A 22973-nucleotide genomic window follows, 5' to 3' on the forward strand; every position below is an offset into this window, starting at 1 on the left:
TGTTCCAAACTACCTGTTAACTGTTGTAACTATTTTCCCATGATTCAAAGCTACCTTGTTTCCATCTTATCTCACTGGGTTTCAGATGAGGAAAGGAAATGCAATGTGATTTCTACACCCCATGCCCTACCCACACCCCACCGCATGTCTTCCATTACCCAGAAAGGCCCTCAGTTCCCAGTGGGAGAAGCATAGGAAGAATATGCAATCCCGTATCCAACTGTAAAGCATTACAGATGAGAGGAGAATCTGAACTGGGATGACCCTGAGCTTGAAAAGCAGATTATGGACTGTGTATCTGTTGACTCTCCCTGTCCCACATCCAAGCAACCTTATTCTCATAATGGGATTCTGATTCCCTTTAGGGAAAGACCCTACTCCCTGGCCTTAGAGGTGAGGAGGGGACACAGGCCAGGCCAATAAGAGGAATTCCATCCCCTTGATTACAGTGAATGGTTCATTGGTGACACGTCCCAAGGTGGTCTAACCTGGGCCATCCATGTGAACACCTGGATGCAGCTATACCTGACTTTGAAGTCAAACAGTCCCAGATTTTAAGTTACATCACTCAATAAAGTCATTTTTTGCTTAAAACAACTTGGACTGGGCTTCTCTTATTTGCAGTTGGAAAGAGTTCTAGCTTTGGACATCTCAATCATATTCATCAAGAGCCACGGAAGATAAATGGGTGGGGGCAAGGGGGCATATTATAAAATATACCAAGTGATGGAAAAAGGCATTTGGACTTCCATTTCCACTTCTGATAACCAAAATCTATAACTAAAAGTAGAAAAATACATGCCTGGACCCAAAGGCATTTCATGAACTGGCTGGTCCAGTTACTGTCCTCTACCACATACCAGATGCTGCACATCTGTGGTCAGCATTGTTCCTTTAAAGAATAACAGAGATTCTTCCTCCTGGCAAGCCACACATTTTCATTAGCTGTGGTCAGAAGGGGAGCGGTGCTGCTTCAGAAGAGTTTCAGCCGACAGACTGCTCCGGGGCACATCTTTCAGGGAAGCTGATTCATCTTCTCTGCTGGCTGGCTGTGGGGGATGCACACCTGTGTCCTAGGATGACTTCAGAGAGAGGGGAGACAAAAGACCATGTTGGGTTCCAGCTGCCTCCACAGACACTCCCCCAGTGGAATGGACACAAGTGCAGCCATGCCTGGTGAGCAGACAGCAGTAGGTTGTTTACATCCAGCTCCTGGGACCCCCACTGGGGACTCTTCCTCTGAGTTCTGTCCCGACTGATGGCTTGGGTCATGGAGACTGACATCTGGGCTTGATTTGATCCCCCACTTACCCACCTCTCGGCCATCCACATGCTACATTCTTCAACTATTGCAAAATGCAAGCTGCCCAAAGATGCTTTGATGGTGGAGCCCCAAACAGGGATGGAGATGTAGTCACACTGTATCCACATTTCACTTATAATTCTGCTATATATACAGGTGATGGAGAGGAGTAAGAGATGGAAATAGAAAAATATAATGGATGTGATTGACTTGACCTTCTCTGCCACTCACAGGGCAGATGCTCTGTAGTGCCTATGAGAAGGTGCATGTAATCTGTGCCCACCCCCCAGTATGTCTCAGTTCCTGGAGACCTCTCTTTGCACAGAGATAATGCCTTGCTAAGTTTACTGTTAAAATAAGTCCAGCCAGCTGCTGTAACAAACAATAACAAATCTCAGAAGCATAGCCCAATAGAGGTGGATTGCTTGCCTGCCCACTGTCAAAGGTGAAGTGTTTCTGGAGGTGCTCCTTGGTGACTGTCCTCTAAGCAGTGATGCAAGGATCCAGCATCTTCCACCTGGGACACTGTCACATCTAACACCCTGGAAGGGGGTGCAAGCTGATGCAGGTTGGGTTTACCAGAAGCATGCTCTGAGATGCAGAGTCAAGTGCAGAACATTTATTAGGTGTACTCTTGGGATCAGCTCCTGTGGAATGGAGGCAAGGATACAAGACTGGGCAGAGGGAGAGAGTGAGCTTCCATGCAGCCCATAAAAGGTCTCTTCCAGCCCAAGGGAGAATTCTGGAGCTGGGTGGCCTCTCAGAGTTGTCCTGAGTTGGAGCAAGACAGTCATGCTACTAAATCTCTGTGTTTATGTCACTGGATACAGGTGAGAACCATCTTGCAGCAGCACTCCCAGCAGCTGAGGAATTAAGGTTTTCACTGCTAAAGGGGAGCCTGGGTGGAGCACTGGAGCATCCAGCACAGGGGGACTAAAACAGGGTCAGCAAACTTGTGGTAACTGTCTTAGGTTTTGCAGACAGTATGGTCTCTGTCAGAACTACTGCTGCAGCATGAAAGCAGCCAGAGGCAATGTGTAAACAAATGACTGTGGTTATGTTTCATTAAAACTTTATGTACAAAAACAGGCAGTGGGCCAGATTGGAGTTTTCCAATCCTGGACTGGAGGATGACAGAGTACTTAAGTCAACCACGGAAGTGACATAAATCACTCCTGTCCCTATTCTGTTAGCCACACCTCAGTCAATGGCCCCAACTTAACTTCACAAGGCTCAGAAATGGACTCTTTCTAGGAGTTCCAGGGGAAGATAAGTGGAATTTTGAGTATCCAGCCAGACTATGCCACAGTGTAAGTCTTGTGTTGAAAGCCATTTTTTAAACATGATATACATTATCCCTTTCTACATGTCAATTACTAAATAAAGTAGCATACACTAATTGAAAGGAGACTTGGGAGATTTTGCAAAAGCACTGGTCACTGTGTGCAAATTTTGCTGCATGCACTGACTTCAGAACCTAATACCCAAATGAACTGAGGCTCCGCACTGAGTGAAATGGTGAAGAGCTACAGTGAAGAGTCAGACAGACTCGGGTTTACAGCTCAGCTCTGCCATACCAGGTCCAGGCGGTCAGTCTCATTTCCTTCCTGATCTTCAGTTTCTACTCATTGAAAAAGAGATGCTACAGTGCCCACTCCATGTGGTTTTTGCAAGGATGCAAGTGCCACAATATACATAGAGCACATGGCAGTTGGCACATAGGAAGCACCCAATACATGGCAAAGCTGATCAGTTCTTTATGAAGAGAAGGAGCATGTAACATAGGTGATCAAAGTCCACTAGGGTGACCTGATGCAAGTCCCCATGTCTCCCAGGACCCTGATTACATCCTCTCCAAGCTGGTCCCCCACCCCACCCCACCCCAGCATGTGGGGGGGATGAGTAAGCTTTCCTGTCACTCCTGTAATTAAAAGTAAATAGAAAATAATAGTAATACTTACCTGACAGGGTTGTTGGAAGGATAAAGTTTATGTCAATAAAAATGTGTTGAGGGTAGAAATACGCCAGGCAGTATAGCAGCTTCTAGGGAAACAAACATGAGTAGATGTTGTATCCGATAACTCCTACCCCAGAGCTCAGTGATTTAAAACAACAGTTTAATTGCCCACAGGTCTGTGGGTTGGCCAGGTGGCTCTATGGCTGGTTTCACTTGGACTTACTCACCCCGCTGCAGTTACCTGGTGGCTTGGCTGGGGATTGGGCTCAGCTGGGATGGCAGGGAAGGACGCATTCCATGACAACAGCACCAGCATGGAACAATCGTCTGCTTGCATCATGACTGTGGATGTCCCATTGGCCGCAGCAAGTCACATGGCCCAGCCCAGCATCAACATGGAATGGAATCACACAAGGGCACGGATACCAGGAAGAGGAATGCATATGGGGCCATTATTGTAACAGTTTACCACAAATATCTTTTCTTTTCTTTTTTAATTTATTTTTATTATTATTATTTTTTATTAAGGTATGATTGATATACACTCTTATGAAAGTTTCACATGAAAAAACAATGTGGTTACTATATTTACCCATATTATCAAGTCCCCACCCATACCCCAATGCAGTCACTGTCCATCAGTACAACAAGTTGCCAGAGATCCACTATGTCCCTTCTCTGTGATACACTGTTCTCCCTGTGATCCCCCACACAATGTACCACAAATATCTTATATACCCTTTAGAAAGCTGCCATGAACTGTCCATCTTGTCCCCACTAGATTTATCAGTCTTTACAGCCTACCTTTCCCAGCATCTCCCAAGGAAGAATTGATAGGAGAACACTTGGTGAACTTGCCCAAAATTGCCTAAGTCTGACTTTCCACTCAGAGCATCAGGCATCATTACATCCTTCTCACATGATTAGATCACTCCTATTTAGCTCCCATTGGCCAGAACCCAGTCACAAAGGGATACACTTGCAAAGGAGGCTGGGAAATGTAGTCTTCCTACAAGACCCAGCAATGAGAAATGCCTCAGCTCACACAAAAACTCTCCCACTGATGTTACTTCTGCCTCACAGGGTTCTTCACACTCTGAGAAGCTCCTTTGTGCCTTGGCATGACTTGGCGGACAGTGTAACAACTGAGGGGAAACACTGGGATCTGTGGGGGCTGCACTGCTGGCCAGGCCTGGAATAGGATAGGTTTGGGAACATACGGACATTATACCATGGTCCCAAAGTCCTGGACATGAGCCTCCCCAGTGGACACTGGGTGGTAGAGCCCTGCAGAGTGTGTCTCTACTTACCATCTGAGAAGACAATATAGGTAAAGAATTGGCATTACAGTTTTTCTAGCAAGGTAGCATTTCTTGGGTTGTTTTGCCTCAACACCAGGAGTCAATTAAGACCTTCTCCTCCTGCCACACAAAGGACAGGGCCCCACTTCTTGGGCCCAGAGGGTGACCCGTAGGTCTCCAGGAAGTACCCCACAAGAGGTCTCCCTGCCCCTGTCCCACCTCTCTTGTCTCTCCTAGATCCTATAGTCCTCTCTGCTTAAGACTTTCCTGGTATAATACCTCTGCTCTGCTTTCTTCTAGTTGTGCCAACCCTCTTTGAAGAATGACCCAACTCCTTAATGGACTATGCAAGGCCAGCTCCATAATTTGCAAGACTCAGTATAAAATAAAAATCTGGGACTTCTGTTGAAAATGCAGGAGGAAAAGGGACATTAAAAGCATTAACATGTTAAGTTTTACCTTTCTTCCACACTCTTTCTTGAAACTTTTTATACTTTTATTAAATTGCTTATTGTCATTCCAAGTAAAGAAAAATTTTAAATTTTAAATTTTAGCATAACTTTTACCATTCATCTTTATATTGTGCAATGTCATATTTAAATGGAAATATAAGAGCACTTAATTCACATGCAGCATCACCAAAAGTGTAGAGTTCTTATTTCATAACTCTTACATGCATCTGTATTTCATTTTTACCAGAACAGCAGAAATGCTGCCCAAAACTAACCCAATTGTTTTCGATTCTTAATACACACACATTCTACCAAGAATGATGAGTGTGAAAAGAACTGAAGGGAGAGGACCTTGGGTTGCCCTGTTTCTCTTTTCTTCTGTACCCTTCACTCTCAGCCTAAGTAAGGCTATGATAGGGCTCTTGGGTTACTTGTACTTCTTAGAACACCATTGCCTTCTTTCTGTGTTCCAAGAAAGTTCTGTTTTAAATGGATGGCCTCCAGGGGTTTCCAGTGCCCCCACTTAGCCAACCACAGATGTAACACACTCACCTTATACTCACTTTGAGTCTCACTGAGCTCCTACACATCATGAGCCTGATGGGATTTGTGCTCAGAGGGTATAACAAACACTGCATGTCAACTGGGGTGGGAAGAAATGGCAGACACACACAGTAGGCAGATTTCTTCTGCTCATACCCATGCCCCACTGTCCAATCAAACTTCACTTACAGAACTGTGGTTCAAAGATCAAGTTTTCAAGAATTTCAAGATGGCCAATCAAAGCAGTAAGCCAAGTGTGGAGCCCTTCCTTCGGAACGCAGGGCCCTGCACACGACCATCAAAATGAACCTGGAATTTTCACAGGCATCTCTGACTAAATGCATCCCAAAGTGATGTTTATTCTCCTTTTCTCCTCTTCTCCTCCCCATCTCAATAACTGGTTCCACTAACCACCCTCTTGCTGAAGTCACACACCTAGAGGACACCTCTCTCCCCATCACCACCACAGCCCCTGCCCTCCACCACATCCAATCTGCTGCCGAATCCTGTTGATTTTCACCTCCAAAATATTCCCCAAATATGTTCAGTTTTATTCATCTCTGCTACTCCTGGAGTGAGCCACCATTAGTGCGTTTCTAGGCAATTGTAATAGCCTCTTAATTAGTCTTCCTGCTTCCATTTTCTGCCCCTTACAATCCATTCTTCACATAGTTTTCAGAGCAATCAACCTGAAATGCAAGGACTCCATTCAACCCCTGAAATTGAAACACCTTCATTAACCAGCTCCTTCTGACCCTCACGATCTGAACTCAATTGTTACTTCCTCAGAGAGGCCCTTCCTGGGGCAAAGTAGGCCTGTCCCATACCTGACCCATTTTTCTGTTTCAGACAGCCTATTCTTTTCTTTTCACACTTGCCACAACTTGAAACTATATGTTTGTGGGTGTTGCTTGAACTAGCTTGTAAACTCAAGAAAGACAAAGACTCTATTCTATTCACTGCATTATATACCCAACAACTAGCACAGTGCTTGGTCCTTCTTGGGTGCTGAAATGTTAAAGGAATGAATGAATGGACTCATGAGGCCAAGGAGAAGGACTCATGAGTGCCTAGGCTCACTCCTGGATCTCTGGCTTGGATGACAAGGAGCTAGTGGCGGCACACGGAAGGAGGCACAGTTCTAAGGGGGAAATGACTAATTTGAAAAGAGAATGAGCTGATGAAGGTGAAATTGCTTTATAAGCTATGGACATTATACATGTGCAATAAGAACAGAAATCAGCTCTGCTGGTGTAGGCTGAGGTGACTGTATCATCAAACCTAGTGCACTGCAAGAGTGAATGGGACACTAAAAATAACTATGCTTGGATAATAGGCAAAAACCAGGACTAGGCAGCCAACAGGACATATGGTCACCCAGGGATAGATTACAAAGACATGAAGATAGGGTGTGTCATACTGCCCGAGAGCAAGAACAGGGGACCTCAGATCATTCTGGAACTGATAATAAGAGAGCTCTTAGAAAAAGAGGCAGTATTTTATGTCTCTCTCTCCCCCTCCTTCCATCCCTCCCTTCTTCCATCACTTTCCAGTTCCGAATTCCCAGAGAAAGGCTCTAATTGCCCCAGCTTTGGTCACATGCCAACCCCCTCATTCACTCTACTGAAACCAGGGGTCAGGAGATCCCCTCAAAGACCTGACTTTAGGTACTACATGAAGCTGGACAGACTCTCTAAAAGAGATCAGCCACAAAATATAAATAACACTAAGTATTCCAACTCAGCTGGTAAGGTATGGTGAGGCATTAAATAAGCGGTAATGTCAAATGTTTTTCATAAGCTCCAAGCAGGAAAAGATAGTCAGGGAAGACTGCCTGGAAGAGGTGATCCTTGAGAGATTGGCAGGCTTTGATTTGAGGCAGAGGAACTAGGAAAGTGTTTCAGAAGGCAGGATAAATGAAGTTAAATTGGTCACTCTCATTTGTCTTATGATATTCCCCCATTTAGCTATTGATTCCTTATTGTAAAGTCATTTTTTGAGTAATAATCTGTTTGAGGATTTGAAACCTTGCTCCCTGTTATCCTTCTGCTCCATGTGGGTGGTCAGCAGTGAGCACTTGGCCAAAACTGGCATCATCTACAGGGTCCAGAGTGTAGGACTGACTAACAAGTGAAGCTATTTCATAAGAAGCTGTCGAGACCATTTACAAAGATTTCTATAACAGAGTTTTTTCAATCATGCACTAGTGGGTCAAATTAGGGCTCTTCTCTTCCTCTCCTTCTTTATTCCTATCCTTCTATCCATTAATAGAGCCATCAATACGGAGCAGAAAAAAGCAAGGCTGGTAAGCAATGCTGACACATGGAGCAGACACGAATTTGCTGCATCAGCCTCAACGTGGACTCCTCTGATAGGCTGTGCTTGAAAATGCCTCAACAGTGACTGATCATGAAGATTGAACTGTCTAAGATATCAAATGACTGGACCTCTCTCCTATCTACCCATGAACAGATCAACCCAAATCTTCAGACACCCATGCCAGGCATTTGGGTTCACCAGACAGTTCAGGGTAAGCCAGCCCCTGATTAGCAAGCTACGCAGATCCCTAGGGTCCCAGCTACTAGGTCAAGATCCTAAGAGCCGGTAGACCCTGCCTCATACTTTGCCACCCATGGAAAACTGCAGTGTTTGGGTCAGTGCACAGGCCATTGAACAAATGCCCCCTTGGCCCGTGAGCCACACCTCAATCATCTCACTGTGGGAGGTCAGTTTCCTTTTCCCCAAGAATCCAACATTGATTTTCGCAGTCCCTCTTTTCTCATTACATAATGCAGCTGTTTCCTGCAGCCGCCTGCTGGGACGAGAGCTCCAGGCTGGGAGACCTGGCTCCAAGACCAGCCTCCAGCATTCTGAGGCCGTAGCTCGGTCACAAAGCTGTCTCCTTGGAGCTCCCTTTCTTCATCTACAAAATGGGAGAGCCCTTCTTTGCCTTTCCTGGAAGACTGTGGAGAGGATCAGGGGGCATGATCACCCCTTCCTCTTCTATAATCACCCAGTGGTGGTCATACGAGAAGCCTCTGCTCCTGGATGCAGTGGGAGAATGAGGGGTGGGGTTGAGGGAGAGGCCGGGGCTGAAGCTCAGATGAAATGCTGACCCAGTGATACCTTCATTGTACTTGGCCCTTGGCCCACCCACAACTTTCCCAGCAATCTTGCTGCTGCCGCACCTTAAAACCACCCAGCAAGCAAAGGGGGAAACTGTTCTCCTCAGTACAGCCCTCAGGTCCTCCCTCTGAAACCAGAGCTTTGGGGAGGGCAGCAAGGAAGCAGTGACTCAGTGTTTAGTCTGCGGCATTTTGTGTGCATACGACGACTGAGAAGGGTCTAGCTAAGCTTCCAATACCACTCGAAGGAGTCTGTCTGGGAATGAAGCACATCTAAAGGGCAGCTGATCCCAGGACAGCCTAGGCTGAGGTAGATGTTGGTCCGAAGTGAAGGAGGACAGAAAGGTCTAAAAAAGCTGCCAAGTGTGTGAGCTGGGGTCAGCCATGGGATAGGGGTCAACTGAGATGGCCATCCAGGCAGAGGCTTCTGCAGCCAAAACATGAAGCAGTTTGACAATCAGAGAGGTTTCTCCCCAACAGACCCCTGGAAGGGAATATAAACCACGAGCAGTCCCCTCAGGGCCCTGCATGACGGAAGCTGAGGAGGAATTGCTGCTAGCCCACCTCAGGCTTCTGGTCAGACCCCCCACTGTGAATCCTGGGAGCAGCCGGGGTAGATGCCCCCACATCTCAGCCATTCCAGAAGTGGAAAATGCAACAGGAGAAACATCTGCTCCTCTTCACTGGAGTCAAAGGCCTTAGTGTATGCTTCTCCATTTCCTCCTCATGCCTCCCACTTCAATCTCTCTTTCCTCCTGACTTTTATAAACATAAAATATGATGCCAGGACTTGTAAACCAAACCCTAGGGATATATGGGTAAGATCAGTTGCTACCACGAAGGCCTGTCCGCTGGGGAAGACGTGCCCCTGAAGAAAGGCAGGGAAGGAACAGGAAACAGAGAGAGTGTCAGAGGTGTGAAAAGAATCCACGGAATGGGGAACAAGCCAGACTCCCACCTTGGGTATGTCACTACCTCCTCAGCCCATGTGCTTAGGGAGGGCTAAAGGAGCTTTGATTTGTCCGTCCCTTACCCTGGAACCTCCTCAGCCCCAGGCCATGCCTTCCACCTGCACCTTGTTTCATCCAAAGCTTTCTGCCAGGACTCAGCAAGTCATAAATAATGGTAAAATAAAGAATATCTAGTGGATGTTAAATAGTTCAATAAATCAGGCTAACTAGACATCTTCCTGCTCTAACTGAAGGAACCAGACACAATAAAAGCAACTGTTCCCTGCTGGCTTCTGGCCACTCAAGCCATGCATGTTGACTAATATTTAGGTCAAATTTGAGCACCTATGATTATTTTCTTCTAATGTTGTGAAATCTACCTGCACTCTCAGGTGTTGCCATTTATCTCCCAGCCTCTCATGTCCTGGCCATGTCAGCCAGTAAGCTTGACAGGAGACCAGAGATGCTCATGCCCTATTACTGGAATGTCTTCTGAGGAATGTCCTGTTGATTCATAGATTAAAATGTGAAAAGAGAGCAGTGACTTGAAAGTTTTTCCTCTAAGATCAGGAATAAGACGAGGATTCCCACTCTCATCACTTTTATTCTACATAGTACTGGAGGTCCTAGCCACAGATATCAGACAAGATAAAGAGGTGAAAGGTATCCAAATTGGTAGGAAGAAGTTAAACTGTCACTATATTTGTAGATGACATGATATTATACATAGAAAACCCTAAAGAATCCACAAAAATCTACTAGAATTAATCACTGGATTCCGCAAAGTTGCAAGATACAAAATGAATACACAGAAATCTGTTGTATTCCTGTATACTGACAACAAACTAACAGAAAGAGAAATTAGGAAGACAATTCCATTTACAATTGCTTCAGAGAGAATAAAATACCTAGGAATAAACCTAACCAAGGATGTGAAACCTGTACTCTGAAAAATGTAAGACTCTCATGAGAGAAATTAAAGAAGAGACAAATAAATGAGAATCGATCCCATATTCATGGATAGGAAGAGTTAGTATTGTCAAAACGGCCATCCTGCCCAAAGCAGTTTGCAGATTCAATGCAATCCCTATCGAAATATCAACAGCATTTTCCCTTCAACTAGAAATAGTTCTAAAATTCATATGGAACCACAAAAGACCCAAATAGCTAAAGCCATCCTGAGACAGAATAACTAATATGAGGATATTATACTCCCTGACTTCAAGCTAGACTACAAAGCTACAATAATCAAAACAGTATGGTACCAGAACAAGAGCAGACCCATAGATCAGTGGAACAGAATAGAAAGCCCAGATATAAACCCATGCATATTTTGTCAATGAATATCTGATAAAGGAGCCATGAATATACAATGGGGAGAAGTCAGTCTTTTCAATAACTGGTGTTAAGAAAACTGGACAGCTACATGTAAGAGAACGAAACCTGAAATGGATCAAAGAGCTGAATGTGAGACATGAAACCATAAAACTCTTAGAAGAAAACATAAGCAAAAATTCCTTGAACATATAAGTGTGAGCAATTTTTTCCTAGACACATCTCCTTGGGCAGGGGAAATAAAATTAAAAATGAACAAAAGGGACTACATTAAACTAAAAAGCTTCTCTACAGCAAAGGACATCATCAGCAGAACAAAAACTCAACCTACATTATGAGAGAATACATTCATAATGATTCATCTGATAAGAGATTAACATCCAAAAGATATAAAGAACTCTTTTGCCTCAACACCCAAAAAAACAAATAACCTGATTAAAACATGGGTGGAGCTTCTGAACAGTTATTTTCCAAAGAAGAAATACAGATGGGCAATGGGCACATGAAAAGATGCTCCACATCACTAAAGATAAGGGAAATGCAAACCAAAACCACAATAAGGTATCACCTCAAAATTAGAATGGCCCCTACCTGAAAGACAAGAACAAATGTTGATGAGGATGTACAGAAAAGGGAACCCTGCTACACTGTTGGTGGGAATGTAAATTGGTGCAGCCACTGTGGAAAGTAGTATAGAGGTTCCTCAAAAAACTAAAAATAGAAATACCATTCAACAACCCAGTAATTCCACTTCTAGGAATGTACGTGAAGAAAACAAGATCCCTGATTTGAAAAGATATATGTACCCCAATGTTTATTACCACATTATTTACAATAGCCAACATATGGAAGCAACCTAAATGTCCATCAATGGATAAATGGATGAAGATGTGGTACACATACACAATGAAATAGTATTCAGCCATTAAGAAAAAGAAATACTGCCATTTGCAACAACAGAATGGATCTAGAGGGCGTTATGCTCAGTAAAGTAAGCCAGGTGGAGAAAGACAAATACCATATGATTTCACTTACTTGTGGAATATAAAAACAAAGTAAAACAGAATGAACAAAACAGCAGTAGACTCATGGACACTGTGGAGTGACTAGTTATTACCAGGGGAGAGGGGTTGGGGTGGGTGGGGAGACAGTAAAGGAGCACAAAAATTCTCAATCATAATGTAAGTTGGCCACAGAGATAGTAGTACAGCATGGAGAATATATTCAATGATTCTGCAACATCTTTCTATGCTGACAGAAAGTAACCACACTAGTTGGGGTGAGGATTTGATAATATGGTTAACTGTTGAACCACTGTACTGTATATTTGAACCCAATGTAAGATTGTATATCAATGATACATCAATTAGAATATAAGAAAGAAAAAGAGAGTGGTGACTTTAACAAAAAGGTCCCCTGCTTACTGCTCTGGTTATAGGGGGATAAAGTGAAGGAATAAAATAGTCTTTGTGTCACAGCAAAAGAAAAGAAGGTTAATCCTTTTTCTTCATAAAACATCATCTCATCACTGCCTGACTTTATAGTATATGTTTTGTATGTATCTTTTGGCTCCTCCACCAGAAGTTAAGCTCCATGAGGGCAGAGATTCTGACTTCTAGAGTTGGTCACCATCCTATCCTCAGTGCCCAAGACAGTGTCTGGCACATAGTAGCCATTCAATGACTATTCCTTCAATGAATGGATGGTTGAATGAATCTCTGTAGTCCGACTGGATCATGAATGACAAGTGAAATATCTCACCATACATGGGCACTGACATGCATGCATGCACACCCACACACGGGGAACAGTAAGGGTTTGTAATTGGGCATGATAATATTAATGCAGATAATAATGCTAAAAGTCATGCCTTTCTGTACAAGGGATTGTGCTAAGCACTGTTTCCATAAATACTCACAATGTCTTGCCCTGTTTTAAAGATGACATAACTTTCAGAGAGATTAAGTAACTTGTGAAGTGGAGACTCAGTTAAGAGCAGAGCCAGAACTTGAAGTCAGATCCATCTCTCTATAAAGTCCATGCTTATTAAACACAATAGTTCCTCAAAGTCATCATATCACTCAGGCATTCATTTTATTCAGCAAAACTCTGTTTTTATTTGACTTCTCATAGGTGCCTTATCTTCATTTCTAAATTAGAACTTCCCAGACTTAGAGACTGTATCTTATTTCTTTATTATATGCCAACTCTTTATAGTTTCAATTGTTCACAAAGTTCTTGGTATCATATTTGTTTCATGAATTAAGAAAAACAGTTCATAACCTAGGGTTTCACAGAGTTGTAGAATCAAATAGTTTTGAGGAATATTTTATCTAGACTTCTGAAGGTTTTGATAGATAAGCATGATATCTAGCATACAGAATATACCCAAAAAAATTCGTTGAATAAACCTGTGGTGGTCTAGTGATTGGCAGAGTATCTGGCATAGAGTGACTATTCAAAAACTGGTTACTAAATTGTATGTGTAAATGATTTTTGCTGATCTAATAAAAACAGTTTCAATTTATTTAGCCAGATACTATTGTACAATTGTTATCTCACTTAATCCTTCTATCAACTCTATACAGCAAGTTTTATTACCTGTATTTTACATATAATGAAACTGAAAGGTTAAGTAATTTGTCTAAGACTCCTGCAGATGTAGGAAGCAGCGATAGGAATTAAAATGTGTGATTCCAAAGGTTTAGCCACATTCTTGGTCCTGCCCTGTCAGCCCCTTTTGGAAGAGCCACTATATGCTGACATGATGGTCCTGGGAAACAAAGCCCCACAAGCCAGCTACCTGGAAAAAACATGGAAATGCCGTGTGCCCTAAAGGTAGCCCTCAGTTTTCTGACCTTGCCAGAGGACCACGGCCAAAATCCCCCATATTCTCCCTCCCTTGGAGTAATGACTTTGAGGCTTGGGTAGAAACACCAAAGAGTTGAGGGCTCTTGCTCCACATTGGGGTTTCCAACATCCAAGTCCTTTGCTTTTGTTACATAATTCAGGACTCTCAAAACTGTGAAATAGATATTGATTTGATTCCCATTTTATGGAGGAATAAACTAAGGCTTAGAGAGGTTGAGTTACTTGTCCAAGTTCACACAGCTGCTAAGTGGCAGAGCTCGGTTTCAAACTCGGCTGGCATCTCAAGTACTGAACCACCATGCCTGCTTTATTTACATTTTGCAGTGTCTAGAAACTACAAGTTAAGGCATCACTAGTGATATGAGCATGGTAATCATGGCAACCATGTAGTGGGTGCTTACCATTTGCAGGCATTGTTCCATGAGTATATTTCTTGTCTGATCTTTTATCAGTGCTGTGGAGTGAATGCTAAAAGCCACATTTTACTGACAAGAAAATTGAGGTTAATGCAGACAAGTTAAGTGGGGGAGATGGGATTTAAACCCAGGCCTGGATAATTCCAACAGTTGGATGCTTTCAACCCCTTCCTGGTCTCCATGTCCTTAACCATTACACTTTCTGGTGTTCCGATTTTGACTTTGCTTTTGCCTTTGAGGTTGTACTCCTCTATGCTGTATGTCTTATACTATACATTTCTTGGGAACTAGTCAGGAAGATTATAGGGAAACACAAAGACTTGATGTTGATGCCTCTACCCTCTACCTTCTTCTGCACCTAGCGGAGGTAGCCCTAGTTTTCTGCCCTTTTCTACAAAAGCATCAGGTTCCACTTTAAAATAGTTAGCCATTGGAAGGATGCTCCTGCTCCACTAGAGTACATTTGATTAGAGAAAGTATGAAATGGGGCATAATCTCACAAATGAGCAGAATGGTTTCATCAAGTAGAATCTGTTTGAAATTGTCCCTTTGATCACCCACGAAGCAAAAGAAAGAGAAGTAAACATATATGCAGAGTAAGAAGTGCAGGTGCAAAGTAGATGCTCTTTAGCACGCCGGTTTAGACCCTTTCAAAGTACATCATAAAACCTATAACACCCTGCTGGAAAATAAATAATTCAAAGAGATGGCTCTAGGTGTTTTCCAGAAATAAACGTGTTATGTTGTTATCATTACAATCAACATTGTCAGAACAGGTCTTACACGTTACTTGAGCTGGCAAATGCTCTTAAGCATAGTTTTAGCAAACAAGGAATGATAATAATAACCCCTAACATCTGATGATGTACAATACTTTTTCAAGTATATTGTTTTGTTTTGTTTTTACCAAAACCCAGCAAGAGCTACAGGATTTCCATGGAGATAAAGGAAGACCAACGTCCAGATTTTAGGTTTCCTCAATTCAAATCCATTGCTTTTTCTATTACTCTTAGTTGTGATAATAATAATAATATAGGAATTTAAGAGAATGGCCTGGAAAACTAAATGTACTCCCCCAATTCTGCCTGAGCCTAGCCGGATGTATTGGCTTCTTATGTATTATAAGGACTGATGAAAAATTAGTTAAAAGATGCAGTTCCTCCCTTCTGGATGATTACATTTAAGCAAGATAATAATGCTGCCCGTCCAAAGAGTATGCATTTATTCATTGATGAAATACAAGGACACGAAAGTTTGCTATCACAAAAGGAGCTTCCGTGCAAATTATAGAAAGGTGTCTCACCCCCTGAGCTGATGTGACCCCAGAAGAAAAGACAGCTTGACCAACACTGCACTGGCTGGATTTTAGCTCCCATTTGTCACCACACCAGACGTCTTTGTCCAGTGCACAAATTGTACAAACAGAGGCAAAGACTCACACCCTACAGGAGGAGAAGACATATGAAAATGAGTCATTACAGTAATGTGATAAATATCATCAAAAGAGATTTGAAAAAGGTATTACAAGAGCATAAACTAGGAGTTCTGTTCAAAATTTTACTTTCAGTGTTGAGGTTTGAGGAGCCCAGCTAATGATATCCTTTTTCCCTGCCTCTGAACCATTGAGAGATTAAAATTTAGAATAAGCTGGTATTAGAGAATGTGACTTAGGTCTATAGACAAGTAGACTTCTTAATTCTAAGCCCCAGAATCAGACCAATTTAGCCACCTGGTCAGTTTGCAGTGTCGTATTTGCACCGGGCCCACATTGAGCCTGATCATGCCGTACTCAGCTTTTGGAGAAGCCAAGCAGCATGTGTTTCCTGCAAAGCAGATTACATGCCAGAGAAAGAGGGTTATTAAGACAACCCTTCCCAGTTCCTTATCCCAGCCTTACAAGTCAAAAATCCGAAGGGCCAGGAGCTATAGCAAGCTTCTTCCACATGGAAAGAAACATCAGTCTGGGGAAGAATTATCGCCCTACCTCACTCCCCATTCAGCAAACATGATGACATCATCCACTTCTATGCCCAGCACTAGACCACAAGCAGGGACCATATCTGGTCCACTTTCCATTTTCTCCCCAACACCCATTACAGGAGAAAAACCAGGACATAAAGTGTCTTGTGTGTCAATCAAATGAATACCGGAACATAAACAAAGTTAAACAAGGATGAGTCAGGGACTAGCGGAGGAATGTCTGGGCTAACATGACAGTAGTCAAGACCTTACAAATATGACTCCTCCAAACCTCCGGGTCAAATGCCCCTGGAGATACACCCAAAGGCAAAAACATCTTCAACAGACTGAGCAAAAGATAAGCAACACCTGTAAATCACATAATTTCTGGAATCCCACCATCTGCTTTACGAAGGGGATGCCATTGTAAAGTGCGTCCTAGAGCCTGTCTCAGATGCTCTACACTGAACCAGAACAGCAGGACCACCAAAAGGCAGAGGCCAACATTCTGGCGCACTCCCACTGCCTCTCCCTGTGGGACCAGGATCCAAGAAAGAGGTGCCCCTGCTCCAGCTACACAGCAACTGTCTTCTGAGCCAGTCAGAGCCCTTACCCTCTTCTCACTCACATCAGCTCCTCCATCTGTAGATCTTTCTGGAAAGCACTATTTCGAGCATAGAATAAGGCACCATCTCAAGGTAGTTGGCTGCATTGCAAATAAAAGGAAACAGAACTGTGGGAAGATGGTAAGTAAGAGGGAAGGGCAAGGTGGAAGGGGTAATTTCTCACGGCCTTCACTCTTCAAAGACTCGCCACAAAGAGCCTCTGACTCCGAGAGCCCATCAGCATTGGGAACAGGAGATGACCGGCCTTGCTCAGGCATATTCACACACAAAGGGCAGACCTAAGGTTTAGGTTTACATCCCAAAGGAGATGCCACCTGATATCCAGGTGGATAGTAGTGACACTAAAGATATTTATTTCTCCAGACCTCTCTACTGGCAAATTTCAGGCTACACTAGACTTCTCTCCACTGAAAGATAAGCAAATAGCAAGAAATACAGCACATCTATGTAAAGAGTCTGTTGCTTAAAGGAGAGGAGCAATCCTTTGAAATCTAAAAATAAAAACAACACTGATAATAATTTTCTGCAAGAAATATCAAGTGTTTAGAAAACATCTATCTGCTTGGCATCCTTATAGTCACAATAGAACATAAGGACTAAATGAACTGAGATGAAGACAAAGATGGAAATTAAGATACTTACTCATTATTCACTCATCAGATATTCATTCAGTACCTGCTAGGCCGGGCCCTGTCTTGGGCAGGATACAGTAGTGAAACAAAGCAAGTTAAGTTGCCTGTCTCTGTGGAGCTTATATTCTATCAGAAGACAGACAATAAACAAGCAGAATTAATAATTAAGTTATTTACTAAATTAAATGATGATACAGGCTAAAAAAAAAAAAAAGAAAGAAAGTGTCACCCTAAATGCTGTATTGGAACTAGACTGTAGGGGTCAAGGATATAAGCAGGGAACCAGTTTAGGGGGCTATGGCACTAATCCATTCAGAGAAGACAGCAGTTAAGAACTTGGTGGAAGCAGTGGAAATAGGGAGAATCGACATATTCTGCACATATCTTGAAGGGAGGGTCAGTAGGATTGCATGGGGGTGTAAGACAGGACTCAAAGATGATTACATGGTTTTTGGCCCGAACAACCAGAATGATCAAATTGCTATCAATTGACTAAGTTTGAGAAGACTTTAAGGGAGCAGCTTAGAAAACAAAAATTTAGCTCAGTTTCGACATGTTGAGTTGGAGAAATCCATCAAACATACACATGGAAATGTTAAGTAGGCAGTTAGATATTTGAGTGCACAGTTCCTATGAGAAGTCAGGGATGGACATCTGAATGTCAGGGCTTCAGCATGTGAGTGGCATTTAAGTCCATGAGCCCAGATAGAATGATCAAGGAAAGGAGTGTAGCTGAGAAGAAGTCCAAGTCCGATTCTTAGGGCTCTCCAACAATAACAGAGGAAAAACCAGCAAGAAACGGAACCACACTAGTTCCAGAGGAGTGACGGGGCAGATGGGAGTGGGCCCAAGAGAGAGAAGAAGCAGAGAAAGTAGAGACAACACAACTCTTCAAAGGAGCTTTGCTACAAAGAGATCAAAGATTAGAAATGCTTTTGGACAGAAAGGTCACAGGAAGGTCACTTGTTGCTACAATGAAAGGGATAACAGCACATGTGTATGTTTGTGGGTTAGATCTCACAAAGAACAAAGATTGATAATGTAGAGGAGAGTCACTGGAGATGCCCTCGAGTGGCTGGCTTTAGACTGAAGCCCAATTAGAACGTTTAGTGTAAGATGAAGGCAGGCAAGTGTAGGCATGGGTCTTGGTTGAAATGCATGCATGAGAGAGTAGAAATATCATAAAATAAGGATTTTGTGTGAACATGGGCAGTAGCTAAATATATTAAGGTGCTTATGTATAACAATTATACAGATTTTAATTCGAAGCCTAAAGCTACAATGAAAAACTAAGATTTACATTAACTAAAAATACATAATAAGATAATAGTAGTAATAAGAATAAGACGCTATATTGGTAACTCCAATTTAAAGTTTAAAAAACTAGGAAGTGAATGGTGAGGGGAGGCAGAGAATGAAAAAGTAAATAAAAATTGTTACATATTCAGGGATTTAAAGTCATTAGCCCTCAATGCTGGCAATTAGAGAAATATCTATCTCAAGACATATTTTATAATCTCAAAGACAAAACCTATAACAGAATATAAAGCAGAATTCTTAGCTCCCTAATCACTACTGAAGATTACTAATAAACAAAATCACCTATATCACCTGGAAATAAGTGAGGGTGGAGGAAATAGGAGTACTTAACAGTCAGAAAGCATAAAGAAAATGACACTAATGTCAATAGCATCAATTATACAAATAACCTAATGTGTTAATTAACCCTTTTAAAAGACAAGGACTTTTAAGTTACCTACAAGAGAAAAGAAAAATATTTAATCATATGCTGCTTGTAAGAAACTCACCTAGAAGAAAATGGCCCAAAATTGTTAAAAACAAAACAGTGGATGAGCATATTGTAGACCAACTGACTTGTAGTGCCTCAGCGAGGGCGGGCAGTCCATTCATGAAAATTCATTTTGAAGCCACAGCATCTAATGCAGGGAAGATCCTAATGAGAGCCAGGAAAATCAGACTACCATGGTCATTATGAATCTTTCCATCTCTCTCTTCTGCCTCCTTGCTTTGATTCCCCCTGCTGTGCCTCTTATCTTTACCCAGAGGCCTCACCTGCCTGCCACTGTGGTGCAGGTAAGGTTACAGTTGAAGCTCTCTGACTCAGCACCAGTCCTTTCTTATATGACAAACCCATGTCCCAGCAGTGTTCTCTCTCTGCCACAAAAGATCAGGGAAGTTGTGGAAGTTGTCCGGCCCTTGTGCTTCTCCACAAACCAGCCTGCTAAATACATTGCTCAACCCAGAACCTGTGTCCTCAGATACACAGGCAGATGTGAACAGAGAAAGCATGGGGGCCGAAAACCAGACCAGATAATGCAGAAAGCCAAGCAAAGGTGTACTGTACGTGGGATCAAAGGGCCATTTTAAACGGATACAAGGCCAGCGCCACTACACTGAGGTCTCTAAGTTTTAGGGACCCAGTGACGGAGCATGAGTATCCATGAAGTGAAAACTGCCGCTGAATTACTTTCATCTCTCATATTCTATTTGTATTGTGACAGCCTCCCAGCCAGTCTCCATGCCTCCCCTCCTGACCCTCTCTAACCCCCTCTCACTAGTGAAGCCAGGACAAGAGTTTTAAGTGTACTCTGACCCTGATAAGAACCTTGACTGGTGTTCATCCCCTCAGTATAAAAAGCCAAACGCCTGAGCCTGGATAACCGCTGTGGTTCCCCCCACCCACCCACTGCCCCCTCCTGGCCTCATATCCCACTCCCCCTGCACCTAACCTCTCCCCCAAACTACAGGTGCTTCCCAGGACCCAATACCTGGTTTCCCCTCTAGCCATTGTGTATGCTGCTCTTTCTGCCTACAGTGGATGTCCCGGCCCTCATTTGTCTAGAAAATTCACATTCATCCTTCACAGCTCGTCAGGGACATCTTCTCCTCTAGAAATATTGCCAAATGCACTCTCAAACTGGGATAGGGACCTTCTTTCCTGCACACCACACCTTCCATCGTTAGCAATCAGCATCCTGTTATTCAGCTGCAAATGAACAAAGTTGTCTGTCATCTTCACTGAGCATTGAGTGTCCCAGTGATCGTGGCAGAGGCTAAACCTACGTAGTTGCCGTTTGGATGCTCAGCACCCAGCACAGTGATTGGCACCCTCTGGGTCCTCATAAATGTCTTAGAGTGAAAGAATGAATGGATAAGTGGACGAATGAAACACTTGGAAGAGGCACTGGTGAAGAGCTAGCAAAGGCCTTTAGCAGGAGGAGACAAATGGAGTAAGACCGCATTGGAGAAAAGGGGAGAGTCAGTAACTGAAGCCCTAGCGTTCTCTGAGTCTCCTGTTGAAGATTCTTCTGTTGAAGACTCAGAGCGGAAAGGTCGCTCTGTGGCTGCTGGAAATCTTCCAGGATGAGGGACACAGACTGACTCTCAAAGGGACAGAGCCAACCAGAATGGAGAGCATGTGAGGCAAGTTTAAGATCAGGACACCATAAAAATCTAGGAAATCTGGTCACTTGTCCCTGTAACTCACATCGGACAGGCCAAAGCTGCTCCCAGAATGAAGCCCCATAAGTTCAAAGGGCTCCTCTGAAGAAGCAGAGGCTAAGTAGCTAAGCAGCCAATTTCACTTTTCACTTTTCCTTTTGGGGACATGAATACTTGAAGGGAAGCAGACACCTGCATGCACCCACTGGGTGAATAAAGAAAGCTTCTGTCACCTGTGGCCACCCTCACTGTCACCGAGCATCATAACCTTGGGGCATCTGCTGAGGGCTGGCCACAGGAACACCTGCGCTCCTTCCTCAGGACAGGAGGAAGCCCACGTACCTATTCTCTACATTCCCTGGAGAGCCCTGCTCCACCCCTTCCCTTCCTCCTCCTCTTTCCCCCATCCCTACCCCTCCCTGCAGGCACACACACACACACACACACACACACACACACACACACACTCACGCACAGTCCAGCCCCACTCCTTCCCGACACACAAGCAGCTGCGTTCTCATAATTGGAATGATATGAGGTCTATTTATTTTGGGTTAAGAAGAAAATGTTTATAATTCACAAAGTCAATAAATAGTTTCCTAGCAACTTCTTGTGTAACTATTGTGAAATAATATATTCCCATTCTCAATTGCCCTCTCCCTCTCTCTCTCTCACATCTTCCCCCTGACTACCAAGGATTCTTTTTCTGTTTTAACTAACAGAACACACTGAGGGTTTGACAAAGCTGGGAAAATCTCCTTAGGAAAATACATGTAAATGCAAACGTGTTTCACTCAGAATTCTGTATATACTATTCAAGGATCATAAGACCCCTGAAACCTACCCATGGCCTACACACAGGTGACATACCACTAGTTTGATATCTCTCTCATCCAGGCAAAGAAAAAAAAATGGCTGTGGGTGGTTATCCTGCAAGAATGTGATGAACTCAGCTCACTTCAAACTGTCCCCTCCACCCCTTCCCAGCATTACACATTCTAATTCCTAAACATCAGCGCTCCTGCCCAGCAGGATCTGATGTGCCTGCCTCTGCCTATATTCCCCCAGCTGACCAGCACTGGGGAAAGAGAACACGCTTCCCAACAACCTGAGAAAAATACCGTTAAGATCAGGCACCTCTGAAGCCTTCCGCCCAGTGGAAATTGCACTGCTGGCCCCCTCACCAGGCTCGTTCCACAGGCTCCGCCCCCACCGGGCGTTGACCTTGTGTGAATGACGGAGAGTCACAGCCAAGCACAAATGCTGGGCTGCCCTGCTCTCCCTCAGCCCTTAATGCAGCCCGAGGTTGACTTCACCGCTTCACGAGGCCCAGAGGCCTCATAAACGTCAGCTGGACCAGGGATAGCCTTAGGGCCTCGATCACTTCAAAGCCATCAAGTTGGAACATCTCCTTGATCAAGTCCTTTATAAAATGAGAAACATATGGAATAAAGGAAGATCTTCACAGTGATAGTTTAGTGTTTATTACATGCCAGGTGCTGGGTTAGATACTTACCCTGCTTATCTTTCTTTAATCCTCATAATCAACCTTCTACGGCATCACTTCAAGGAGTCGGTATGGTGTGGGGGCCGAACAGGCAGCTTCTAGGGACAGAGTAACCTGGCTGGAAGCCCGTCTCCGTCCCATACCAGCTGCGTGACTTTGAACAAGTTGTTTCGCCTCTCTGTGCCTCAGCTTCTTCATCTGTGAGAGGAGAACAGGAGGGTTTAAAAACATCTGTTTTGGGGTCGTCCTGAGAGCTGAATGAGCCAGTATATGTAAGGCATTTGGAATAACCTCTGGCAATAGCTAAGTGCTCAGGAAACATAGGCTGCTTCCTAGTTCGCAGATTAGGAAATGAAGGCCCAGAAAGGGAAAGTGATTCTCTCGAGGTCACACCCCTAACCTGCATCTCTAGCAGGTGATCCGAAGGACTGGGATCATAACCCGTCTGTGATGCTTCCGATCTTGCTTGAGGGTCAAACCCTTTGACATGCTTGCCTTTTAAAGTCAGTCTTGATGACACAGCAATATTCCCAT

At 43.6% G+C, this 22973-nt stretch overlaps 1 long non-coding RNA gene across 3 annotated transcripts; it reads right to left on the minus strand.

The window, feature by feature from the left end:
- Nucleotides 1–403: 403 nt before the first annotated feature.
- LOC108383575 (uncharacterized) lies at nucleotides 404–22623 on the minus strand. Of its 3 annotated transcripts, none has more exons than XR_005057981.2 (4): nucleotides 22449–22623; nucleotides 3502–3602; nucleotides 3265–3346; nucleotides 404–1082 (listed from the first exon to the last, which is right to left on the minus strand). It is a non-coding gene; the product is annotated as an uncharacterized lncRNA (long non-coding RNA). The 3 variants fall into 3 exon arrangements; XR_005057982.2 differs by lacking the exon at nucleotides 22449–22623 and adding an exon at nucleotides 4065–4148; XR_012121784.1 differs by lacking the exon at nucleotides 22449–22623 and adding an exon at nucleotides 4065–4148 and having other exon boundaries at nucleotides 3488–3602.
- Nucleotides 22624–22973: the final 350 nt, after the last annotated feature.

Source organism: Manis javanica, chromosome 10, assembly GCF_040802235.1.
Source record: "Manis javanica isolate MJ-LG chromosome 10, MJ_LKY, whole genome shotgun sequence".
In the NCBI taxonomy this organism is placed as follows: Eukaryota; Metazoa; Chordata; class Mammalia; order Pholidota; family Manidae; genus Manis; species Manis javanica.